At 43.6% G+C, this 13,960-nt stretch overlaps 1 long non-coding RNA gene across 1 annotated transcript in view; it reads right to left on the bottom strand.

Annotated features, from left to right (window-relative positions):
• Window positions 1-13,960, bottom strand: part of LOC103920864 — a 164,417-nt gene that overhangs the window by 10,458 nt on the left and 139,999 nt on the right. Inside the window, exon 3 of the long non-coding RNA XR_663822.1 lies at window positions 7,586-7,696. This is a non-coding gene — a long non-coding RNA (uncharacterized LOC103920864). The remainder of the gene's footprint in view (window positions 1-7,585; window positions 7,697-13,960) is intronic.

Consider the following 13,960-nt stretch of genomic DNA (forward strand, 5'->3'; position numbering starts at 1 on the left):
TTTTGCACTATTAGAATAATGATCTAAATACTTAAATTGTTAATGTTTTTTATTGATGAAAACAGGCTTATTTGTTCTGGACTTCTCTACCTGCATTCTTAAAAAAAAAAATATTCTAGCTTCACAATGTCTTTTAGTAGAAGATTAAGTGAAGGATACAGGCAAAGTGGGGTGTCTACATAAATAATTCTGTGTTATGAACCATTTAATAATTTGAGGTGCATATCACGGCATTTTGCAAAGTTGGGGTCGGTGGTTTTTTTCATGCAGTTCTTTCCATATCAAGGTGTTTTAAAGACATTAATGAACTATTACAACATCCCTTGACTGGAAGATTATTGTCAATACTGCACCCCTTAAAAAGAAATAACGCTACCGAAGAGTATAAGGTGAGTTGATGGGAAGGGGCAAAAAAAAAAAAAAAAAAGCACTGACTCAAATTCCCCTGACTTATGTACTGAACCAACTTTAAAAAAAAAAGTATTTAAAATAAATTCATTTGCTAAATTTCAGGAGAATAAATGCACTGATTTTGAAAAATAACCAATAGTCTTGAGTACACCCGGTCAAAGAGCAGCACATTTGTTGGACATACTTTGTTTTCCAATTAACTTTTTTGACTCGTTTGAGTTATTTACTTACTCACTGATTGTACTTTTTATAGCACTTTTAATCAACTGACTTAATCTTTATTATTTTAATCTCTTAATCTATGCAGAGATAAGATCTCAAGGTGACTACTTAAAATGACCACTACGTGAACTGATACCACTGTGGAAGACACAAAATTCACATGACCTATTCTCACGGGTCCTGCCAGCCAGCTAGACATTACTGAGATATTTCAAAGGCAAAAGGAAGAATGCTTCCCCAAACATCTTTTTCATTTGCGTGTGCTTACAAAACTGCCCGCAGCACGTGCTTTGTGACCTGCCCATGTACAACCTTAACAGCTCTTCTTGCGTAGTGCACAGAAGCAGTAAGGAGCGGACACCACCAGTAAGGAAAGTCTTCCTTCAGTAGATGATGGTAGAGGTCTACACAGCTGAAGGCTCTTGGTATTAACAGTGCTATCACCACTTCAAACAGCTTTTCTAAAAACACCTTTTGCTTGTACAAACAGGTACAATGGTCCTTAAGTGCAAATGCTGTATAAGTCATACCTGCTATGGATTTGCTGTTGCACTAACGCACACAACGGAAGGAGCTCAAGTAGCGAGCGCATAGGTATGAAGGAAGAGCCAGAAATGGCATGACAGAAGCTAGAGACATGTTGCCAGCTACGTCCCATGTCCACTGCAGTTTGACCCAGCTGCTGATGAAAAGGATTTCCTATCCTCATCTGACACCAAGGTGACCATGAAGTCAACTTACAGATTTCTAGAATTTTCAAATGTTTATCTTTATTTACCAACAGGCAATTTTAAGCAATAGGCCAGATTAGTTGCACAGAAAAGAATAAAATTATTCTAAATACTATGGGTACTAGAAGTTTTAAGTAAAGTTTAAAACATGTATATTTTTCTCTTCGAAAACAGTTAACAATACTAATGTCCCAGCACTCAAGGACAGGTGCTGCAATGAAACAAGCAGAATTGGGAAGGAGAGAAGCGCACCCACACCAACCGCACCAGCTCACCTCAAAAGATGATGGGTTATATTCCGCCCACTGGAATCTCGTCAGATAAACAAACCAGCCAAACGTCAAGGAGGTGTTTTCTTCCCCGTCCCCTCCAGAAGTGCTACTCGCCTCTTCGTTCTTTCCTTGTTGGCTTCCCTGCCTGAGCCAGAGCAGCCCCTACCAGGATGCAGGATCTAACAGGGCAGGAATGTTGATTGACAAGTCTCTAAATGGACTAGAGGAGCCAGGAAAGCTGGTCTGCTGTCAGTTTTTCCTGAACGTACTTAACTCTAGCAGAGGAATATTCCAACAGACTGAGCACAAAAGCAGACAAAGAATTTGCGGCTATGGGTCTCAGAAAAACAAAATATGAAAAAAATATAGCTACTAAGACAGCATTGACGGACCGTTCAACCAGTAAGCTGTGACACTTGAGGCCCATCGAATGGCTTTGTATGGAAAAGAAAGGTCTTTTTCACCATTAGCCTTACTGCTGTATGTTATTTCATATTTAGCTGCTAAAAAACCTGTAACACTTATATGGGCTACAACCAAAAAAAAAGTATTCTAAATAAATGCGCCCTTCATAAGAATACTTCTCATTTTCAAAGTTCTTGAAGAACGAAATTTTCATGAAGCTTTATTAAAACCTTTTCAGCTATAATTTCATACCAGTGCATATTAACCATTCCAAAATATATTAAAAATTACATGTTTAGGACCGCTGAGCGTTTACATGAGTCCGCAACAATAATATTGAAGAGCAGAAGAATTAGTTAAAACATTTCAGGGTTTAAATGCTAACCATTATGTAAATATACAATGAATTCTATTTTCCTCTGAATTGCAAGCAACCAAAAACCCAGTTGCTGAATGATGAAAGAAATGGGCCTGTTTGTTTCCAATTTGAGCAAGAAAAGATCAACACAAACACACAGCAATTACAACTTTTAGCATATCTCTCTGAATGGCTGCGTAGGCATTATAAAGCATCGCAACCGCAGCAATTCAGCAAGCTTTCTTGAAGGAAAGAAGGGAGAAATGCTAATCTGTTTCTAGAAATCAGCTACGTGATATGTGCCTCCGATTAAGTGGGGTTCCCAGAGTGATCCAGCATCATCCGATGACACTGCTCCATGTGTCCTGACGTAACGCGACACAAGCGGCAGAAACAACCTTCTCTGTTCCCACCACGACCAAATACTTTTGACGCCAGAGAGCCTTTTCATACTTCCCTTTAACCTGTTACTAAAATTTCAGCGCAGCTCTAGCATGTACCCTGACAACCGTCCTCAGCACAGCAGGAAGGTATCACGCACCTATTCTGAAAGGCATGCCTTTCTTGTAACTTAAATATAGAAAGATTTTCTCCATCTTCCTCTTTTCAGGAATTTCCGAAGAGCTGTATAGAAACTGACTGACAGCAAACAGAGACAAGAAAAGGTAGAAGTCCCTAGATTTAAAATAGCTCTAAGTTTTGAAAGTGGACCCATCAGGGTGAGAGTAGAGAGGAGATGTCATGCAACCCACTGGTTTTGCCTGGTATTTGCTCGTATCACATAAGGAAAATAATGGACGGTGTTTGATTAAAGCCATACCTCCGGTCTATTATGAGGAACGGTTTAAGAAAACCAGTCGCTTCTGTGTCGGGACTTCCTATGCAGTGGGAGCCAAGCTGGCTCCTTCAGAAGGCTGTGCCTGGGACCCGGGGCACCAGGGAAGCCCTCAAATTCAGCTCTGTGCCTGCCCGAGCCAGCTCCCGCCGCCCGGGAGTTCCACGGTGGACGGTGCATCAGAGCCACCTGAGCCACGAGTACTAGGCAGATAAACAGATTATTACTGCAGCCTCAAATAGGGCAGTTCTCAGGGGCTATCAGACCTTCGCTAAGCACAAAATAATTTTGTATTTTTGTTTGTATGAACAAAGAATTAAAGAAAAAAAGTCTGCACCCTGACGATCCAGCCTCCTTCAGTGTACACTGAAGAGTCTCCTGTGTCATGACAAACTAATTGCGTGTGTTAAGGGAAGGCTGTTACTTTGGCTTTTTCCACCGTACATCAAAAAAACCTGTGTTTGATTTTAAAGCACATACCCTGACAAATACTGAGGGAATTGGCTACAAAGGGACCACACAAGCTGTTCCAGTCTTCCACAGAAGTCTGGGGGTTTTTTAAGCGTAAATACACAGCCACCTCTTCAGTTTGCCCTTTCATCTATTCCGAAACACTTCTTAGCACACACACACACTTCATTTTCTAACTAGCTGATCATATACAAGTTTTGGGTTTGTAGCTTTGAAGCGCTAAAAAAGATGAAGGTAAAACACAACCTTGATCCTGGAACAGAAGTCAGCAAGGATATCGTGGGTGTCTCGCAAGCCACTGAGCTGGGAAGAAAGAAGCCTGTCGTGACCCTGTGTTGAAACCCGATCTAGTTAAAGAGGCACACGGATTACCATTTATAGCGTTTCTCAGGGGCTGGGGTGAGGGGCAAGGAGGGCAGCAGACAGCTCTCCGTCTGGCTGCATGAGCCACTAGCTGCCAGGAAGGTTATAAAACATGCAGATGCTAAGGCGCCAAGGAACAATGGTTCTCCTCCCCCTGGTGCAGTGCACCTTCCATGCCACTGCTGTGTTAACCACCCCAAAAGCATACGTCTCTTCAGGAGAATGGCAGTTCTGTTTGCTCACAGGCTGGGAAGAAAGGATAAAAGGCTGGAGACTGGGGAAGAAAAGGCAGGCAGATTTTTGTCTGACCCTGCAGTTAATCCCCCAAATCCGTGAAGATACATTGATATGGCCATGCAAGGTACTGCTTTTCTCCCAAAAACAACATGTGGTCCGGTTTTCTATGGGTGAACTGGAAATTACTCTTTGTGGTACCACGTTAATTTTGCCAGCTAATGACCTGTCTGAAAGAACAAGGTAAATGTCTCCACGCTGGAAATTTACGACCCCGTGACAGAGACGTGAGCCTCCTCCAAAAAACTAGTCAGAGTTGATTTCTGTCTCTTTCTCCACTATGGCAAAGGTAACGGCACAAGATTTTGGAACTATGAAAAAGCAAAGAGCAGTCTCTATGCTAAGTCCTTCAACAAAAACAGAACAAAACAAAAAATCAGCCATTCTTCTCCAACAAAACTGCAAGTATTGCCACTTTCACTAAAAAGCTTTCTGCTATATATTTTTGGTGTTCAGCCACTATCTTGGTTAACTACACTTTTTCATGAGTGGGAAACAAAAGCATCCCTGTTCTCTTATTCAGGCCTGTATAGAACACAGGCACCATGAATCCACAAGCACACCCAGGTAAGATACCTCCCTCGTCAGGCATCCTTTGCTGTCTGACAAAACAGAGCAGCTATGCAAGCATGTCCCTGCGCACCAGAAAACCCCGAGCTTTCTTCCGGACAGGATCAAACAAAACCGAGAATGCTCCACGAATGCTGGGAAGTCTGACCTTCCTCCCTTCCCCTCAGCCTTCATCGCTGAAGAAATATCCCAGCTGCCTGTGTAAACCAGCGCTATGGATAAATGAAGTTAGTGGTTTAACTGAGTACCCATCGCATAGCAAAAATATCTCTTTAACGCTTTAAAAAAAAAAAAGTAATTTGATATTCTTTTAGCGAATTAAAATAATAGAAAATTCTCTATGCACAGAAACCAACAGCTCTAGAAAAAGGAACTGAGCAGCATCCTCCATGCGTCTCCACTTGATCTAAAGGTTGGTTCTTACAGCTAGAAGGTTAAATTGTTCTACAAGTCACTTCATACTTCATCCTACGGGCTAGGATGGCCAAAAGGGACACCAATTTGTGCCAGCCAAGAGCGTGGTTTTTCTGAATCAGACAGTTGTTCATAAGAAACTGGGATGAAATCCCAATATTCATATTTCCCTCAGGCCTCTAAAGGGCCATGAGGTGCATTAACTTTCACCACAGAGTGATGAAAGAGAGAGAGCCACCACAGACCGAGGCTGGATTATGACCAGCAATTCTGCAGGGACAGATTCCTGTTTCTGCTCCTTGACCTACGAACTAGCTTTGTTTGATTTATTCTGAAATCCTCTCTTATAAAGGAAACATGGAGAGAAAAATCAGCTGGCTTAGGTATAAACTCTATTCTTTTTTTATATCCCCCAAAGCATCTGCATGGCCAGACTTGCAAATAAACACACATTTTCTGTTCTTTGCATTACAACACATTCTAGAAAATATAAACCTCTACTAATACATAGGCAAACATGACAAGACATAATGATGGAGACTGCTGAAACTAACAGAATGGAAACAGATAATCATAGAATTGTAGAATATCTCAAGTTGTAAGGGACCCATAAGGATCATCGGGTTCAACTCCCTGCTCCTCGCAGGACTACCTAAAACTAAACCATATGACTAAAAGCGTCATCCAGACGCTCCCTGAACTCTGACAGGCTTGGTGCCGTGACCGCTTCCCTGGGGAGCCTGTTCCAGTGCCCGAGCACCCCTCTCAGTGAAGAGCCTTTTCCTAATGTCCAACCTAAACTTCCCCTGACAGCTTTGTTCTATTTTCTGGTGTCCTATCGCCAGCCATCAGACAGAGGAGATCAGCACCTTCCCCTCTGCTGCCCCTCCTGAAGAAGTTGTAAATAAAAGAAAATAAAATAAAAAATCTAGACCGAACCAGTACCACCCCCATGCTTATTTTTCATCAGTTCCTTTGATTTAGGGTGCTTGTGTCTACAACACAAAGAAATCTATGAACAGGGAAATGCTGCACTCCCTCAAGAAGCAATATGCACATGTCCCACAGCAAAAGCAGGCAGGGAGTTTTTAAACTTAATTACTACGAATATAAAAGTGAAACAGCAGGACTCTGGCCTCTAAACATGCTGTGGCCTGAACTGACAGAGAAAACCATTCAGACAACAAAAAAAATGGTTTGGGAACATTATTTCACAGAATATTGTCTTTCTGTTTTTCCAGTGTAATTCAGAAAATTTCAACCAGTTCTGAAGAGCTAAACTTTGGAGCTCATTCATGGATCCAGCTGGGATAACCAATCTTCAAAATACCTGTGTGCTGCTTGCAATTTATGCAGCTGTGGGCTGCATGCATGCATTGGTTTAGAGATAGAAACAGGAAACATCCACATGAGAAACCATTCTCTTGCTCACCTCTTCTACACAAAGGACAATTGCTATAAATTTTCTGTAAGGATTCTTGCATGCGGAGAACGTACGTGAGGGGAGGATACATGCTGCCTGCAATGCCAGAGAGCAAAGCTCACTGAGAAGGGTAAAGCAGGGAAAGACAGCATCTGCTCATTCCATCCTTGCCTTTGTAGTTTCACTTGGTTATAAAAGCATTTGCAAGCACAGTTACAGTGGGGAAATCTGTAAATGATACTTAGATCCCACTGCCTTTCAGCGAATTATAAGGGCCCTTCATCTTCACAAATAGGTGCTTCTGAAAATTTTACCTTGCAAATGGAAGTTTTCACATCTCTGTGCAAACCGATTAACCCGAGCACTTGGGGGTATGCCAACCGCCCAAGTTCGAGCCTCCAGGTAGTGCAGGTCTCAGGTCAGATACTGGATTAGAATCAAAACTGGCCCGTCAAAATTTTGAATTACTGTGCTCAGAGCAGAAGTACGATGGGCTGCCCGCAGTGACACCTTCAGGGCAGAGCTGGCAGGACTAGCACCGCTCTGCTTTCAGCTGAGACAGGTTTGGTGAGTCTACAGGCTGAAGATTTCTCAGAATGGTGAAAGGGAAAGTTTGGCTTTTGAGGTTTATACACCCGCTCCTGCAGCAGATGTTCTTCTCTTCAATGAGATTACAATGTCTCAATTCCTACCACTCCCCTCCCCTCTAAAAGGCAAGGATATTCATTAACCAACAGGTAACCATACTGCACAACGCACCCTGCCACACGATACACAATGCTTGTCTAGCAGCAATGGTCTCCACCTTCAGCTTACCTGTTTTATGCACTGCAGCCGGTCATTGGTCTGCTGTATGTGCCTGTCCATAGAGTTCATTTTGATTGTCTCCACTTGGCTTCTACCTGAAAGCCATTAAAATCCCTCGATCTGCAAAACAAAAAGGACAGTAAAGATCACTGAGCACAGTCCATGCACTTCTACCACCTAAACAATCGAGCAGAGCCGCCTGCAAGAAACCCCCGAGCATACTGCGAGAAAAAATAATAATAATCCCAATAACAATGACGGTCTGGCTTTTGCAAGGACAAGGGCACGGGCATTCTTCCTAATCTTCCTCTAAGAGAAAATACCTCCCATAAGTATTAAATGAATCAGATATGGCAAAGTATTATATGGCCAAAAATAACACAAGATGTGTGTTATGAAGATTCTGGATTTCTATATTGAAAATAAAAGCAATAGGTATACTTTGGACTCTCCTCCAATCTTAAAACTAGCCGACCTATTTAACGAGCCCTTGAAACAGCCGAGATGACAGCGAGGGAAGGACTGGGATTCACAACTCAACCAAGACTTTCAGAATGACTAATGATTCCAGATGCATAACCCAGTGTATATGGAAGAGGCCTGATGTTCAGACCAAAGGGCTGAGCAGTTCCTGCCTTCTAGAAAAATAGGGCTTTTTAAGATAGCCATAGCTGAACAAACTACTTGTTACTTCTGGAAAAACATATCCTGTGTTCTTCAGGCCCATCTCTAACAAACTGTAACTTAAGGCAAATTAAAACTTCCCTGTGACTTTAAAAAAAAAAATCTAGAAAATGGAAATGAAGGCTCAGAATGGTGTTAGGAGTTTTAATTCATGTTCCTACAGCTGCATAAAATCATCACATGAGAACTGGCAACAAGTTATGATGATCTAGAGAGCAAACCCGCAGTCCCCTAAGCCCACCACCGACGCTCGTCATGCCGAGTTATGTTTGTGGATACAGGTTGGTACACACTGGTGCCATCAAGACGAGCCCTGCTCCATGTATTCGTTAACTCTTTTTCAGAGCCATGCTTTACATCAGACTCCATGATCACACGTAAGTGGCTCTTCGTCAAGATAACGGTGTATGTCTGGAACCAAGAACAATGCCTGCAAGAGGGGGAAACGGTAGGTGCTAAATCAACACGCACACATCGTGCTGAATTCGCCATTTACCTCTCCCTTATTCCTGTGGTCAGACTGGGGTAAGGGGTTAGCCACAGCACAAACAGCTCTACTGATCTGAAAATGCCACTCAAACGTGGACCAAGAGCAAGATACTACCAGCACAAGTAAGCCTAAGCAAGCCTGCTGGTGTGGGCATGGTTTGCATTTCACTGGGTCCCTTCCACCCATTCCCTCTCTCTGGCCTTGCCTTGTAGTTTTCCTACAGTGGCAGAACAGCAGATCATGAAGACAGAAGCCGACAGCTAACCAACAGTTTCAGCCCATAGTTCATATTACCGAATGGTTTGCACCGTGACTTCTACTTACTTATGTTTTAAGCAAAACTGCATGAGACTCCAGCCTTACTTAATAAGCTGAGCAGTTTTAAGTGCCTTTTTCCAGAATTCACTTCTCAGGGGCACAGAGATGTTTCACACATACGTATGTATACTCTGCTGTTTCAATCACTTCCATGGCATGTAAAATGGAAATGAAACTAGAGATATTGCGTATTGGAACATGAAAACAGTCTTTGCCTACAAATTCCCGTATCCTTCTACTGCGACAGAACAGTACAGTCTAAAAAGTTGTATCCTCACGCTCACGAACGGGGAGTAGGCACAGATTCAGAAATACATACTCAAATGCTGTATTTATATAAATCTTTGTACTAGCACAAGCAAGGTTCCAGACCTTGCACAGAATCTCTTCAGTGGCACTGAGCAATTTGTTATTCAGAGAGCTGTCTATGACAAATCTCTTTTCCACCCCCTACATACACGTAAGAGACAGCAAATTTTTCAGATAGTTGTTCGGTTAGAGAAGCTGGCCGCTCACCACTCCTACCGCACGACTCAACATCTCTTCTGTTAAAGCACCTCTACAAGTCCAGCACTGTCTGTACGCAACCCCCAGAAGGAGAAGCGTGTTCCCCGTGGTGGGAACCCTGACTGCCTGGCTGTCACGGCGAGACAGACTCCAGACCATGGCATCCACATGTGTCCCACACACCCGAGCTGCCTGAGATTTCTGTACCTAGCTGATAATGTTCTTCCATGGCTCCTGCTGGATTAGACTCAGGGAAAGAAATCTTTTCTGCTAGACAGCTAAATGAGGTCTTGTAACAGCAGCTCAGCTTCTCATCTCCACACTCTAGACACAAGAGGGTTCGATAAAGCCCTCCTGTCAATAAATTATAATACTTATGAAATGGAAAAGCCAGTTTCACATACAAGTATTATTGTTTGATTATGCCACTGCCACCTTCTCAATAGCAAATGCCATCCAAAGGTCCTTTAGCAAATGTAAATTGGTATCTTTTAATAAAAGCAAGTAACAGTCTTATCTGCCTGTAAGACCCCCAAACAGACCTCAGTAGTCATGAAGTTTAATCTCTCAGTGGACAGCAGAAGTATTTATCAAGAGATAAGCTAGCCCAAACATGACACCACTTCAGCAGTGATCCATCTTACAAGCTGGGACACATTATCTGCATTTTAATTGAACATCAGGACAGATGGAGAAGGGCACGTTGAAAACAAATACAAAAACATACATGCACATAGATTTTTGTTGAAATATTTGAAGAAATGCAAACTGAGGCTTTTTTTTTTTTTTTTAACAAGTCAGGGCATTTTTGCTTAATGATCCAGGAAGCAAAAACACCGTATTTCTGGTTGACTTTGTAACACAACTTTTGTCTATTTTGGCATTACCTATTTAACCTCCTCAGTGCCATACAGCCACATAGAGTGGAGCCAAGTTGAAAAGAGTATCTATCCCAAGCAACAGATACACAGACACACTCTATACTCCCAGAAAACACAATTCTCAAGTAAAGCCAGATACACCAGCGCTCAGACTCACGGCTAGTGGCATCAGAAGCTGCCTCTGGTGCTACTGCCAACATACTTCAGGGCTGGGAGACTGCAGAGAGATTTTAGAGACAATGACAATGACTTGCATTCATGTACTGTCACTCGTGCCAACAAGCTGGCTTGCATGCTGATTTATGAACTGTACATATAACACCACCCCAATTCTCTGCCTTCCAGTTAACCATAAACAAAATCAAAGGTTGCCATCAGCTACCTGAACCACAGCTTACTATTGTACTTGTCCAAATTGTCATTTCTCCCACACAGCGTAGCTTCTTCAGGCCCGTTTGGAAAAGCAGAGGGCAGAGCACACAGAACTAACTTGCATGACTGATCAGGAGACCAATGGGGCTCTCGGAGGCAGGACCGGGAGTACAGTCCCCTGCTCTCCTACACAGACATGCCATACAATTTATGTTGTAAACTCATCAAATTCAGTCTCAAAAATAGTTCTGCTTTTAACACCCAGTGGCATTGAAAAGCGCTCTCTGACTCTCACCCTTCCCCTAGTAGCTAGAATTACTTTCACTTCCATCCTCAGCGCCACTTGTTCTCACATCACTAGTGCTCTCCGGCTAAAACAGCCTTTGCCCTGCCAGGCTCCCTCCAACCTCTTCCCCCTCACTGCATGGACGGACACCCACCAGCCCTGTACGGCCGCCGGTGTGCTACTTTCACCAGCCCAAGCTCATTTATTCTCTTCTGGCCAAGGGAAGCCCCTCAAGTCCACTAACTCCCCTGGGCAGTAAACATTTGTCGCATGAACCAAACAGCCAAAACTGTACATATGAAGCCTCACCGCATACAATGACATTAACACTTTGTACTTGAAATATCCTGCCTCACCCCCGCAAGATTCATTTTTACCTTTCTCTCAGATACATCATAAGAGCATCAAATAGAATAATTTTTTCAGTGAGCACACTGGCTCTAACTCATTTCTGCTATAAAAAATGCGGAGCTCATTAGTGGGAAACCATTATTATCCGGAAATTATTCTTTCATAGGCCTCAGCAAGAATTAAAAGATTAAACGTGGAAAGTGAAAATCATCATATAGATCTGAAGTTTTACCAAGGCAGAATAACCATTTTGACACCAGACCGCTTCGCCTGGAAAAAACACCAGCAGAATTAGATTTCCAGTAACTATACCCACTACACAGGTACTGCTGTACACTGGTCTGGTTCCCCACGTGCACATCCACCTCATGAAATTTAAAAAACTGCCCTTCCTGTCGATCTCACGCTGTTTTAAAAGGAGCGGCAAGATCACCTTACTCGAAAATGATGGTGCTTAAGATACAAAAAGGCCGGCGGGGCCAAATAAGAGCAGACTTCTATTCGGTTAAGTGCTGAGCGCTTATCGGGTCACAAGTGAAAATGACTTCGCAGGGCCCCTTGCTAGCCGCTGGTGTATCCGCATTAGAAACCACGCTAAGATTCAGGCACTGCGAGCAGCTCAAGAGGCAGCAGGGGATGTTGCTGATCGGGATTAAGGGTACTGGCAGAGAGGGAGAGAGACGGGAATTTCACCCGGTGCTTCGTAACAAATCCCCTGTTTGGTGCCCACATTAGCCAGAAAGGTCGTACGCTACTGCTTTATATGCTAACTCCATCCAAAAGGATAAACAAAAAAAGAAGCGTTTCCAGCACTTTCTCATAATTCAGCAATAAAAAGCCCCATTCTTCCGCTAGCTTTTCTGAGGTGAAGACCCAACCTCTCTCTCCTAAAAAGAAAAAAAAAAAATTTAAGTGAATTATTCTTTGCCTTCCTCCTTCCCTCCCCTCTAGCATGCGAGTTTATAGCCCTAGGCAGTAATTAAAGAGCCCTCATTTACATATTTATGATGTCTCAAAAATGGAGAACGTGTTTTTTTTAAAGGAACAGATGTATCTACCTGTTAGACTTTTTTTTAACCCTAAACGTACTGAATCTTTCTTCTTAAACTATTACTACAAAACCCTCTTCAATATTGAAAAAAGAAAGAAATTACGTAGTGGCTATAAGAAAGAGGATTTCACAAGCTTCTGCTATGCTCTGTGTTGGTTGAAAGTTCAAGTTAGGAGTTTACAATTACTATATCAGAAATTGGACTTCCAGTAACGCATTTAAGAAGAGCAATTTAGTAAAACATGGTCCCTACCAGTTCCTAAGGCAGCCTAATCAGCCTCTTAAAATAATAATAAAAAAAAATAAAAAATCAAACATTTCAGCACTGCTTCAAAACACCGGCATATCTAAAAACATACTGCAGTTTGAAACTAAGTGTGGTTTCAGTTCTGCTCTGGGATGAGCTCTCCTCATGGCCAGGGCTGCCGTCCACAGCAAGAGCTCTGCCACCCCGGGACCAATGGACCGTGGAAACCTGCTCGCCTGCGGCCAAGGGAGACCTGAATCAGCAACTGAAACAGACCTGACCTTCTCCCCGAGTTTAGAGAGACTCCTCACGCGGTGCTTCTTGCTCGTCCCCCCCTCTCGCCCGCTTTCTTCCCTCACTGACGGGCAGAAACAGAAGTAGAGCAGAGTTCGCTGCAAACGTGCCACCTGCCACGCAGCCGGGGGCGGTGCAGGCCCCGCAGCCCGACCAAGCCAAAAGCACTGCCACCCACCCCTCACCTGAGCAAGAGAGTGCCATTTCTTGAGAAATCAAGTTTTTAGCGAATAATCTTTCCCCCAGAGAGCCGTTTTGAGAGCAGAGAAGGAAAGGCAGACCCTTCCAAGGAGACAAGCGAGGCAGGAGAACGGCTGCTGTGAGGTGTTTGAGGGCCCACAGCGCTGAGTTACACTGGGTTTCCATTTCCACAGGGGACGAGCACGCTGCCAGCCACCCTTCGGGGAACTGTGGCTGCTATAATTAACAAGATCTGATTCGGAGCCACTTCGAACCACGGAGTGGAAGAAGGACGTGAAAAAGAGACACACGAAAAACCCTTATCAGTCAAGAAATTCCTTTTTTACCATTACTGAGTAGGTGAGAGGAAGAAGAGAAGAAAACTGTTCCCTAAGCGTGAATGCAACATAGCAGTTTTCAAACGTCCCTCTTCCCCGCCCAGGCCCATCCCACCAGAGAACCGAAGTTGGTTAATACTGTTTATTCAATCAGCTAAAACTAATCATTTCCTGCATGTCTCCAGCGTGCTGAGGGCCGCACGAGAGGGCAGACTATTTTTATCTAATAAGTGACTTTGATCAAGCAGCAAGCCAAGCTAGAGCGAGGGCAGGAGAGGACGAGGAGGGACCCGTCCCTCCAGGGACGACTCCAGGAGAGTGCGAGGCAGGGAGGGCCGGGCCGCAGGCCCGCGGCGCCGAGGCGGCGGGGACCGCGGCAGAGCTG

This window comes from Pygoscelis adeliae, unplaced genomic scaffold (genome assembly GCF_000699105.1).
Source record: "Pygoscelis adeliae isolate BGI_AS28 unplaced genomic scaffold, ASM69910v1 Scaffold16, whole genome shotgun sequence".
NCBI classification, from domain to species: domain Eukaryota; kingdom Metazoa; phylum Chordata; class Aves; order Sphenisciformes; family Spheniscidae; genus Pygoscelis; species Pygoscelis adeliae.